The 12938-nt window shown below is 45.7% G+C and overlaps 1 pseudogene; it reads right to left on the reverse strand.

The window, feature by feature from the left end:
- Nucleotides 1-975: 975 nt before the first annotated feature.
- Nucleotides 976-9086, reverse strand: LOC119376183 (uncharacterized; annotated as a pseudogene).
- Between the last annotated feature and the right edge of the window lie 3852 nt (nucleotides 9087-12938).

Consider the following 12938-nt stretch of genomic DNA (forward strand, 5'->3'; position numbering starts at 1 on the left):
ACCTGTAATTACAGTGTGATACATATTCAGAGTCCAGTGCAAGAATATTCGTACGTGGGATCAGCTGACTATAAAGTGGAGGTGTAGTAAGTGCACTTGACATGTTTATAAGTAGGAAAGTGGCATGCATGTTACTAAGAGAAGAGTTTTTTGAAGATTTGTGCCCACGTTCTTAGAATTTTAAGACAAGCTTGTCTACTGCTCATTGCGAAGGCAACTTTAGGTTACAAAAAGAAACGTTTATTATGAATGTTCATAGGCCAGTTAGTGTAACCATATCTAGCATTGTGAGCAGCATTGTTTTTAAATGCCATCGAGTTGGAGTGCACTCCTGGTGGTGGTATGATTTTGTAAATGTCACTTGGACACATTCCTTGCAAGCACCATAATGTTAGGACATATCACAATAACATCCATGCATGTTGCACATGGGTGGCATAATTGTTGCTGTCCACTTTGTCTCCACTACATTTAATTGGCCTGTTAGCCATCATGATGTCATCATAAGAAATCTAAGTTACAAGGTTTGTTCCAAACCAAGGTTCACAATCGATTTTATATGCGTCAAGTGGATTTGAGGGATTCTCTTCAAACTATATGCATTTGCATATGATGACGCTGTGACGTTTGACGGAATTCATCTGAACAAGTGGCAAAAGACGGCCCAGTTCACACATGCCTCAAAGAAGGCATTGAAGCTCAAACATGGGACGAGGAGAAAGGTGGCTTGCCCTCGTGCTTTCTTTGTCTGTGCTTGCACGTTAATCCTACTTTAAGCAATTTCTGTGATAACTGAAGAGATAAAGATGCAATAAGTCACATGTGTATTTTAAAATGAATCATGTATGTTTTATGCATATATTTGTAGATGAATAGTTTTTGTTGCAAGATTAATCTGTTGTTGCACTGGTGTGATTTTTCTTGTTGTTATGTGGTTTGCTCAAAAAGAGGCCATGTACGAGAAGTTCTATAAGCAATAAAATGCATTTACAACACACCTTGAACTTGTATACTTCAAGCGCTGTTCACCACTTTGTCTTGCCAGGGAACTTGACCGTCTGTGACGAAGTGGTGCGCCAGTTTGTCTCGCACTTGCTTCGCATACCTGCAAGGCATAATGCCCTCATTTAATGCAGCAGGATCATGATGGAGGACACACACTGCAAGAGAAGCACGCTAACCTTCCAAACCCAACATATAGTTGGAGTTTAGTGCCGTAACCATGACACTATACTGCCAAAGTCTGCCTAGCTTTTGATGTAATAATGAGCGTTACCTTTCTTGTGCGTTTTCTACGGTATCTTCACAGTTTGTGGTGGAATGCATTTTTGCTGATTAGCACAACTTTCGAAATGTCAACTTCTATTTATGTCAAAGCTCGGCAGCTGTTCCCTTTCAAACAAAGCCACTGTTGTACACTTTTCAGAGCACTGTTACCCTATACATGTGTTTCTCATTTTACTAGATGTTCACTGCTCAGCAACGGATAGAATGGAGAAGAAATGAAATGCCTTCACTACAATACGTCCACTTTGGTACCCCACATATTGGGCGAGAAAGAAGGATTGCAAAAAGGATGTGTGTTCAGCAATGACATGAGAAACTCCATGCAAACAAGGAATTGCTTTGTTACACATCCAAACGTTACAAGGAGTGTAGATTACAACGAAATCATTTTCTTTAGCCATTGTGTGTACATTTCACTAAATTCCTTCAGTGCATACATTTAATAGTAATGCAGACATTCATTACACTGACATGCAACCATAGGCATGCACAAGTGGGGGGCAAGGGAGGCGCCTTCTCCCACTAATCATCTCAGGGGGACGACAAGTCTGCCCCACACCTTCACTCAGTCGTACCTGTGTCATCATTAAAAATACAAGGTTATGGCCAAGGCGTTTTTGCTGCTAATAGTGGTCGAGGACCACTGATGTTGCATTCCAAGAGTTGTTTGCTTCCTATTTTTACCCCCGGAAGCTGGGGCCCACAGGCAGGATGTTGTGGGAAGCGTCATTGCTACATTTTCATTTTTGTATCCGCAGTCGGTGGGGTGGTAGTGCGGTGATACCTGCGCCCCCAAATGGGGGGAACATGGCGCATGGCTGTGCATGCTATTCAGAACGAAGTTGTGGTCTACGTTCTCCCATTGTTTCTTTGGTAACACATCATCTAAAAAAGGATAGCAGGGGAATCTTAAGGGCTCGTTTTTCTTTGTTAGACACAGCACTAATTAGATCTGACACACAAGAAAGCTAAGGAAAGTATACAGGATGTTGTTGTAGTAATTACGATGTAAATGTGAAGCAAGCAAAGTAGACGTAAGCATAACTTGCCGCTGGCAGGGACCAAACCTGTGCCCATAAATGTCCTTTAAAGTATGCTGGTGGGTAACTGCCACTGTAGCTCAGTTGGTAGAAACATAGGATGCGACATTGGAACGTCGTAGGTTCACCCTGCCAGAGGCAAGTTATTTTTCACCTGTACTTTCTTCACATTTACATTGTAATTGCATCCCCTACGCTTTCCTTGGCTTTCTAGTCTGGTAGTTGTAATAAACTATCAACTACTGAAACTTAAAATTTGAAGTAGTAAGAATTCACTAGTTTGTCAGCAACACGGACAAGTTGTCATACACGAAGTTTTCATTGTTGTACATGTTTTCTTTTAAAAAGTGCGTTTGAAAAACGTCAATGCAGAGCTGCACTTTTTCACGTGTGTTGACCTTGAGCTTGTACACAAAACCTACTGTCGGAGCACGGTTTCAGAGATAGTGCCATGTCCATATGATAACACCAAATGAAACATATTCATATCACACATGTGTCAATTCTAAAGGCAGAGGTATGCGTGCCACTGCATGGCATCAGTCAGTACATAGAATCAAAGCGTACCTCGCAGCATTGCAGCCAGTAGGTCTCGGTGGCAAGAGCGCTCCACCGACTGCTTCCTCGTCCCTCCAACTTCCAGGTGAAAGGCGGCCTTCCCAGTCCTCGCTGTCTGTGGCACCAGGCGGGCAATAGGCGGCGGAGGATGCTGCGGACTCTTTAAGAAGAAAGTTGTGCAACACTATGCACGCTCCAATGTATGCTTTATGTTGCCTTCTTTCGCCTTAATGGGTCGTCGCAGCATCCTCCACCTTTGTGCCAGGATACCAAAGGTATTCTCAATGACGCGGCGTGCCCTGGTCATTCTGTAATTGAAGACGCGGCGCTCGTGGGCCTTGCTGTCGTCGTCATGGAGTGCTGAAAAGGACAACACTGAGCACTGTAAAAACAACCTGCACAAGTCTTCTTTCAAGTAGAGCTATCACTATTAATTACAAATGAAAAATGCGGTCAGCCATGCACTGTCTCAAGTTTGATCAAGTAAAGCTAACTTGCCATCATAGGCGTTACTCTAGGGCACTTTGAAAGACCTCGATAAATCTCATTAGCTATTTAGATAGAGAAAAATCAGCGAAACTCAAATGACGAGAGAAGAAGGCACATTCAAGCACACGCTGCCGCCAGTGTGTGTTTCAATGTGCCTTCCTTCTTTCTCACTGTATTGAGCTTTGCCGGTTTTTCCGCATGTAAATATGAAGTTTGTAAATATGAATATGTAAATATGAAGTTTTCCAGGCCTCTGATGTATTATTGGCTATTGAAACATTTTTCTTGTTACTGTTCTGACAACGTCTCACGAGTAAGTACTGAAGGCTGACCACTAATGTGTTGTATTTGCACCTATGCATGTGACATTTTTGCACAACACCAAGGTATCCAATCAGGAGAGGAGTGTCCCGACATTTTTCCCCACAAATTGCAGTTTCTACATTTCTGCAGACAGCTCAAGTGTCACAATTTCATTGTAGGTTAACATGAGATGGCAACAGAATATGTGTATGTGTGTAAAAGCACAGTGCAAGCCCATTGTAGTTTCTTTTCACTTTACTACATGGCAGCATGCGCCAATGACATTTACTGCTAAGAATTCCTAAACAAGTCAATTAGGCATATAGGATTTCTTTCTATAAAAAGGTATGCCTTCCATTACTGGTCATTGCGTGTCTGTTAATTGCAAACTAACACTGAAAGGGCATGTGTGACCTACAGTACACTGCAACCTGCTTCCTTTTTGATGATGTTCCATAGAAAATGTGTGTTGGGCTTTCGAAATTTCTGGCATACCTTTCTGCCATAATGAGGATGTTTGTGTATGTATGGCATGGAGTACTTGTAACGTTAATCAGCTGAAGCTCTAGTGCGAACTTTTTGCGGGCTACAAGGAAACAAAATCGACGCAGAGAGAACAACATGGGGCAACTCTCTACGTTGACTTCATTTCCTTGTAGCGCACAAAATGCTTACACTATGTACAACCAACTGGCCCCTACCCTGGCTCTTCTGAACCTGTAGCCTGAGGGTTAGAGTTGGTGGTAGTTAAATTCTTCGAAATTATTCATAATTTGTGTATGTAGATTTATATGAACAGAAACAAACACGTTTGGGGAAAGGGCCAGCAAGTTACCCCCGCACAAACGCAAAATTTCGGCTGCACCCCTATTCATCAGAGAAATGCACGTTTCAAAAGACAAAGGCATTCTCTATGCCAAATATATTATGTCTGTGTGCATCTGTTTCATTTTCCTTTCCGAGTGCAGACTAGAGTGCTTGTAATAAGCTTTGTTTTCCAGTGTGGCATCCTCAACCCTCCTCCTTTGTGCATGTCGTAGTTATAAAATTCCATTCACTATAACGACCATCATCCTTATTGTCCATAAGCAGCAGCTGAACATTCTATTGCAATTAATATGTGTATAAGCACTGCTGTAAGCCTGACAGCTTATGCTGCCTTTTACAAAAGAGCGAACACAGATATTGAGATCTTCAGCCACCTATGCTGCGTCGCAAGCCACAACGGCAGGGATTACAGTAGCATATTTCCTGCACAGCTCCTTTACATAAACTGAAAAGATCTAAGCATTTCATTCCTACACTCTTAACTTACTCCGTCTTGGGTAGGGCCGCATCATGTACTCCTTCAGCGGGAAGGCCTCATCACCAACGAAGAAATATGGGAGAGGACCTCGCGTGCCAACAGGACTCATTGGCGGCAAGCCCAGTGCCCCCCCAAAACATTCTTTTGAAGAGTGGAGCGAGAGAAAATCCCGCATCACTCTCGCTTCCAGGGTGCCCAACTTCCACGTATATGAACCTGGGTGAAAAATAGTGTTTCACTAAGACTTTGAATCAAGTATGTAACCAAAGGCCACGAATACTCAGTGCACTGAAACCAGCTGTTTTACGAAGAATGTATTTTGGGAACGAACCATCATTGCATACAATAATCACTCATTGTTAGTTGAGTGGTGTGCAAGAGAAAAAAACACTATTCTTTTGCGCACCATCGATCTCCAGTGAGTTACCAAATCGCCTAGCAGTCCGTCCTTCTGAAGGGTGGATTGCTGTGTACCCTTGTGCTGTGCTGTGTACACTCGTGTACACATGGCCATGGCAAGTTATACACGTCACACACTTTGTGCATATCACTTGCCACTTTGTGAGAGTCTCTAAATTAATGAAATGCAAACATAATTGCAAACTAACTGCGATAGCTTAAAATGTTGATCCAAGCACACATTGCAAAGTGAAAACCCAGAATCACCTGTATTGGGCATCACACACAGCAAGCAGCGACTTGCTGAAGGACCGTTTGTAATTGAAGTCCACGGACCCGGAGTTAGCAGGGCACTTATGGTCACGTGCTTTCCGTCAATGCTCCAAGGCAGTGAGGGACATTCCACCTCTCGTGAAACCCCTGTGATATCTGCAGCAATAGAGGAAATCAAATGCTCTATATAAAGTGGCGAATGCTTTAAAATTTACATTCGGTTGCCTCAAATACTAAAACCACTCCCCGACATGCATACATACTGTGCTCTTGCATTTGTAGCCAAAAGTGAGTCTCTCTCGACTAATACCTTCAGGGGACTTCAACGTCAATATGAACATTGTAATTATGACAGAGATTACGACACTCATACTACGCCGAAGAGGTTGCATGACAGTTCATAATGAACTCTGACAGGCAGGTAATTGCTACTGAAGTGGAATATTTATTTCAAAACATATAACTTATTCAGTGCGAATGAACATAAAACCACAGGTGTTATTAATCTGGAATAGCGACCATCCTCATGTGTTCCAGTGGTTGAGAGGGCCAGGGTTAGGAGGCGCAAAACGGAATTGCAATTCCCAGTTGAGTTGACATACATTTTATCATTTCAGTGAAGCAGTGTTTCTAGTGTTTTGCCACGGCGTAGTTCAGTAACCTAGGCTGATGGGGCTTGCAATGCATTTTTACATGCATACACATTCATTCTAATCTTATTTCACACATCAGCTATGTGAAAAAATGTGGAAACGTAAGAGCAAATCTCACGTCACACACTCCTCTGATGACTGGGTACCTTTAAGTAGTGTTGGATCAAGTTTTCCAGTAAAGCTCTATTGTCGTGGACAGCCTTCACTATGAACACTTGAGAACTTGTCTGATGAATGCGCACACAAATTGCTCAAATAGCCGTTTCATGTTTAAGGACCAATCTATTACGCAGTGCCTGAAGGTAGTGTCGTGAAGCCTGTGCCTATTTGGTAATGTCCTAACTACATTTTAATTACGCCACACAAAGCAGTACAAGCAAGCAATGTGTCTTGTTTGGCTGCTACAAGCCTGCTGGAAAAACAAGCATGGCATACCTTCATCCACTCATCTGCCGTTGAAGGGTGCTGGAGGTACAGTGGCTCGAGTACAAGCCAAAGGGCCTGAGTAACCTCCGCCACTATAGAGCTGACTGTGGACCTTCCTGCAAGAAAGTTAAAGGCCACGTCCCTCTGCGTCTCGCCTGTGGCCAGAAACCTGTCAAGGCAATAAGATACAGCATTAAGGAAATCAATACACTGAAATTGGCATGTGTTAGGTGCACTGCTCAGCCCTTATGATGGCAATCCTTTCTGAGATAGCATTGGTACCTTCACAAATTATTTCACTTTACATGTGACTGGTCACTTAACATTTACTGCTTTCTCAGCGCACTGCTTGCGCGTTCTGCAAGCAGCTGCATATGCAGTGAATATTCCTGTGTGTACTACTATGAAACAAGTGCTTCACTTATATCACGTATAAATACATGCGTGCTTCAGTTATACACATTTTGTGGAATCATAAGCATATATCAGACTCTTCAGGGATCAGCGTATGCGCTCACATTCCTAGTCAAGTTCAAAAAGGGCTTCCAACACATGCTCGTAGCAATGTGCAAGGGATGCATTTCTGAAAAGTTGTAGCTGCAAGGTGAATCTATTTCTTGCGACACACATCGCTGTAGACTATTGTTTAAAATAACTCTTACACGGTGCACTGCTGCCTACAATACGTTGCGTCACTGCCAATTTAACAGAACACAAGCATTGATGTAGCAAGGGGGGGTTAAACTCCCCATGTTTTTTTTTAAATTTCTCATGTGTACATGTGCAAGCACGCGCAGACACACACGCACACACATACATAAAGGGTGGGTGGTTGAACGCCCTCCCGCCCCCATTTTGAAAAATATTTCTGGCATAGGTATTCTTTGAGTGCCTCAAGCAGGAAAGTGATTTGTCGTGAATTTAATGCCTGCATCCTTGCACACGCTACTTCATTGTAGTAACTATCTGCTTCAAATGATTCCTGTTATAATAGGCAATTGCGCGTTACATAGTATCTGCACGTCAGGAAAACAGAAAATGGGAACTGAAAGGTTCACAACTGGTATGTGCACACTTTCTCTAGGTCCACACTAAAAGGACGAACATCATGCCTTTGTGTAGCGCATGATAACATTTTCTGGCGCTTTACGCGCGGAAATCACGTACTGATTATGCGGAAAGCCAAAATGGAGGGTTTCGAAAATTTAGACCACCTGGGATTCTTGAGCGTACAAGGTGCTCCAAAAGTTAAACGGAACACGCGAGCTGTGGTCAAGCTATGCAAAAGTGAATGTCAGCACGCTCCATCAGAGAAGCGGTTCTTCATTTTTATGCGGAAATGTGCCAGACGATAGTGCCATCATTTCCGTATACAAAATAATGAACCACTTCTCTGATGGAGCGCGCTGGCATTCACTTTTGCGTAGCTTGACTACATCTCGCGTGCTCCGTTTAACTTTTGGAGCCCCTGTACGTGCGCTGACAACGCGCTAACATGTCCCTCTAGCATTTGGCCTCCACCTAAGTGCGATCGCTGCTGCCGGGATCGAATCCGCGACCTTCGGGTCAACAGCTGACCACCGTAACGACTGCACCACCGAGGTCACCTACGTCAAACATGCACTAACACCTCATTCCACTCAAGCAAACTTGCTTACAAGCGAACGCATCCACAAGTCGCAGCATATTATTCTTCAGACCACAAGCTCTTACCTAATGGTCATGGCCAGGCGATCGTGCGCCGAAATTGCAGGCCGGTAGTTAGTGTCTTGCTTCGAGATGGCGGGACGCAGCAGCTCTAGCAATGTGTCAAAAGTTCTTGGCGGCATTCGCAGGAAGCTAAACATCATCAAAAAAGAGAAAATGGATTACGCACTAGCTTACAGGGACGCAAAACAACGAGAAACTTACTCTCGGAAATATTCTTCGTCGTGCGAGCGCAGGTCGGGAAGCAGGCGGCTTGCGTGGCCAGCAACCTCTCGCGAGCGAAGGGACGGTCGCACCCACCACCGCCTCTTCTTCTTTGAAGGCTTCCGCTCTGCCAGCGCTGACACGATGGCTGAGCACATCAGCACAGTGACGATCTCTTCTTCTTCACTGGAATCGTAGTCCATGACGCCCAAAGAAAACAATAAACCCGGCGCGCTCAGTTGGCGGCGATCAGCTGACTAGCGGCGGTCTCCAAAGTTCTCGCTGATAACGAGATCCGGACGTGACTCTCTGGGTTTGCGACTTCCGGTCGCTCGCATGCAGCCTCTGCCGGTGTGAACATCGGTCGCTTTCAGTCGCTTTTTGGTCGCCAGTCGCAAACGGTCGCGCGACCGGTGCTAGTCGCCGGTGTGAACGAGCCTTAAGGAATCCTCGGAGCTTTCTTTATGAGGTGGGTGAATTTAGCTCGAATCTTTGTAATGGATTGGGCCACTATGGCGCAGCTGAGGGTCTGACGCGCGGTGCAATTCTACACTTCTGCCATGTAGTTTCAGGCCTGTTATCGTGGCTAGCTGCCCTAAATGACGGCTGGAGAAGGCTTTTAGAAAGCGCTTCCAGCCCTGACGTGGCTGTGTGCTGAAATACATGTCTGCCACGCAGAATAAATTGTTGGATTCTGGCTCGACGCCCAATTTTCCTCTGGTTGTTGATTAAGGACACGCGAGTTTTAGGGGCGAAGCTCCTTATAGCATCACCTGGTCGGTCGTCGCTCCATCCAGCGTTCCCCCGCAGTCGCGTCTCCCGTATCATTCAATAGATGGCGCTGTCCCATAGAGATGCATGCAAACTGCAGTTGGGTGACGATATACTAGATGGCGCTGTCCCATAGAGGTGTGTGCAATATGGTGGTTGGGTGAATGTACGCTAGATGGCGTTATAGGTGCCGCTGCTCTCAGATTGGCTGCTGCACCCGTTATCTCTCATTCTCCTTGATCGTCGCCGTACGTGGAGGGGTGCGCTTGCCGGATCGTGCTGCTTGGCGAACCATGGACGACGAGGAGCGCCGGGCGCGGAAGGCCGCAGCGTCTCGTGCTCGTCGGCAGGATCCGAGATGCGAGCACGAGAGGCTGCCGCCTCGCGCCGCGCGCGCTTGGCGGCGGCTTCGCGGGCGCGCACCGCCTCGAGATCCGCCTGGCGCGGCGCTCACTTGGCGGCAGCCTCTCGATCATGAGAGGCTCGCTTGCTTCGCGCTCGCTTGGCGGCAGCCAGGCAGATCACGAGACGGTGCGCGCGAAGGACGCCGCTGCGAAACGGGCTCAACGAGAAGCGGATCCCGAAACCATGAATGCTTCAGGAGCTTCGCCCAAGCTCTTCATCATTCACCCGTGGATATGTTGTAATTTTTTTTACTCTTGGCATGGTACTCGGCGTTTTATGGGGGCACTTCACGGTACGCGCTCACACCTGAGGACGGACACCAATTGCTGCTGGAGCCAACAGAATAAGAGATCCACCGATTGGTATTTCCGTTCGAGTAGAGCTTGTGGCGCAGCTTCTGCGACTAGTATTTGCTGAAAGTATGCGTTGAATCTTCGTGTTTCAGAAAATGACTAGCGACTGCACTCTTTTCACACAAAACACCTTAACCTTATTTGAAACTCTTGAAGAGTATTAGAATGAGTCACTATGGTGATGTTACTGTCACTAGAAATGCCATCTAATTGCTGCCCTGGTCACGGGCCCGCTAATGATCCGAAGGTCGGCTTCACAAACGCAGGCTGGGTTTAGTTAAGAGTGGTAACGGTTGTCATCCAGACAGCAGATTCGTGTTGATTATAGCAGCCAGAGATTTCCGACAGCTCTGAATAAACAACCCAATTCACAAGGGGTGTGCGAACATTCGAAAATTTTGAACAAAATATTGAATAGCGTTATTCGATTCGGTACTCGAATCGAATAGTACATATTCGAAATAGCGAATATTTTTCGAATAGTGTTCGAATAATCATCACTGACGGGAGAACCCCAAAACACGATACTGTGGAACAGCTAAAGGCAATTTTTCTTCTTAATTCCTAAATTACCAATATACACGCAGCCCCAACTTTTACGAGACTACCGATTCTATATTGATTACCGGACAAAGGGCTTTTTTTCCGAAGGCTCCCCTCTTACTCAGATTTTGCAATTCTGCAGCTGCGTCGCATTATTCAGTTCCTGTCTTAATCTCGTAATAACATATGGTCGGTACTACGGCTGCATTCCGTTTCATGAACAACAGATGCAAGAGTTGTGTTTACGTACATTGTTCTTGTAGATACAGCTTTCAACACTGACCTTTACATGCTTTCGTGGCCGAGGCTCATGTTGTCATGGCAGGTTTGTCTGTTTCATTTTACCTGTATCCATGGTGCGAGGTTCAAAATTGCTTAGTGTTTATGTGTAAATTTATTTAAAAGCAGGCGAGAAATAATCGCCTTGATTGCTGTAGTCACTGCTGTATTTAAACCTACAGTTACAAAGTATTTGGAAGACTCTGGTATCTGCTGCATACAAGCTTAACTCAGTTTTCATGTTTGTGATATTTTGCGCCAGTAAAAAGTAACCGCAATGTTCTCTGGTAAACTTTGTGAATATTTTGCTCAAATAAAATGTTGTAGAATTCCAGGAATGTTTTGAAAATGGTTGTCTTGCTATTCGAAAACTATTCGAAGAGTACTCGATTAGTATTCGTATTTGATTCGGTGTCATCACTATTCGACTCGGTTCCAAAATTCACAATTCGCACACCCCTACACTTCACCATTTAGCGCCCTTAACAGACGGTCGGAAGGTGGTTCTCAGTAAAAGGCACCTACTGTTCTCTTCGGTTCAGTACTTTATACGTACGTGCGAAGCATTTAGTGCGAAACTTCTTACATAGTTATTCCAAAACAGCGCACAAACGGGACGCGAAAAAAACTCCACTAAAGTGCAGTGTGGTTCTTTCATGTCCCGTTTGTGCTCTGTTTTGGAATAACTATGTGTACGTACCAACATTCCCGCTTTGCCACCGCATTGAATCTTCTTGCCTCCAGCCCATTCGATCCTGATGGCGAGGAGGGAGGGAGAGGGGTAGGCGGGGCAGATTGGCAGGCTCGCGTTCCTATGAAAACAAGGTATGTGGACAAAGCGTAAAAAAACGATGACTGATACCTCTGTCATAGGAATCGGTATAACACGAAGGTGAAACGTGTCATCAGAGAAGTAGTTATTGTTTTTAGTGCATTGGTATATGAGACTTCGTACAATGTATGTTGTTGTTTGGCAGATATAGCACGGCTTGATGTGGACGCAATCACGTTGACGCCTAGTGGCATGTCTCCGTACCGACGACTAACGCACATGACCATACGAGGACATCGTATATGGTGAATGCCACGCAAATTTGGCATCAACAAGCACATAACACACACGGATATTCCATGTGCATTCTTTTAAAGCGTCGTGAAACGCGTAGAGAAAGGCTGCGCGCGTCGTGTCTTCGCTCTAGCCCGGCCGTGTATTTGCACAGGGCGAGCGCGGAACGCGTTGCGGCAGCCAGGCGAGCATCTGAGAGCTATTTTTCGATATGGATGGATGCTGTGAGCGAGGCATGGGCTAAAGCCACCACCTCGCGGTGTGTTAAAGCGTTGACGAAATTACACTTCCATTGGAAACGCGCCGAACGTAGCAACGACGAGCTTGTTCTTTTTTTTCGAGCCTGGTGGCACGCATGTCACCGCCCGGTTGTTAAGGGGACGCTTATCCGCCTCGTGGGCTGGTATGGTGGCGCCACCAATCGGTTCAGGCTAGGGTGCTCAGGCGGTTGCACACCAGCCTGAGCCGTTGCACCCCTGGTGGCGCCACACTCTAGCTCAGGCGGTTGCGCCCTCTCCAAACCCCCATAGGATCCCATGCATTTAGAATGAAGTTTGCGATTCCGTTGCGCAAAAACAAACTAGCGCCATCTCTCGACAATACGCCACACCAACGATGCAACACCTCTTCTTGCTTCCACCGATAGGCCATGCTCCGAGGTGACCCCTTTCTCCACTTTCTTTTATTTCTTTCGGTGGCCGTGAGAGCGCGCGCTGTACACTGTTCAGTAGCGCACCCGACAAGACCGGGGCTCGTCGCTTTCGTCGCGTCTTCCTTGAACGTTGCAACGTTAATATTGTGTTAAGCTGGTGGCCACACGTCGGACGATGAGCCCTGATTTCGTTCAGCTGCCATCTCATCAACGGCAATGTTTCA

This window comes from Rhipicephalus sanguineus, unplaced genomic scaffold, assembly GCF_013339695.2.
Source record: "Rhipicephalus sanguineus isolate Rsan-2018 unplaced genomic scaffold, BIME_Rsan_1.4 Seq1115, whole genome shotgun sequence".
In the NCBI taxonomy this organism is placed as follows: domain Eukaryota; kingdom Metazoa; phylum Arthropoda; class Arachnida; order Ixodida; family Ixodidae; genus Rhipicephalus; species Rhipicephalus sanguineus.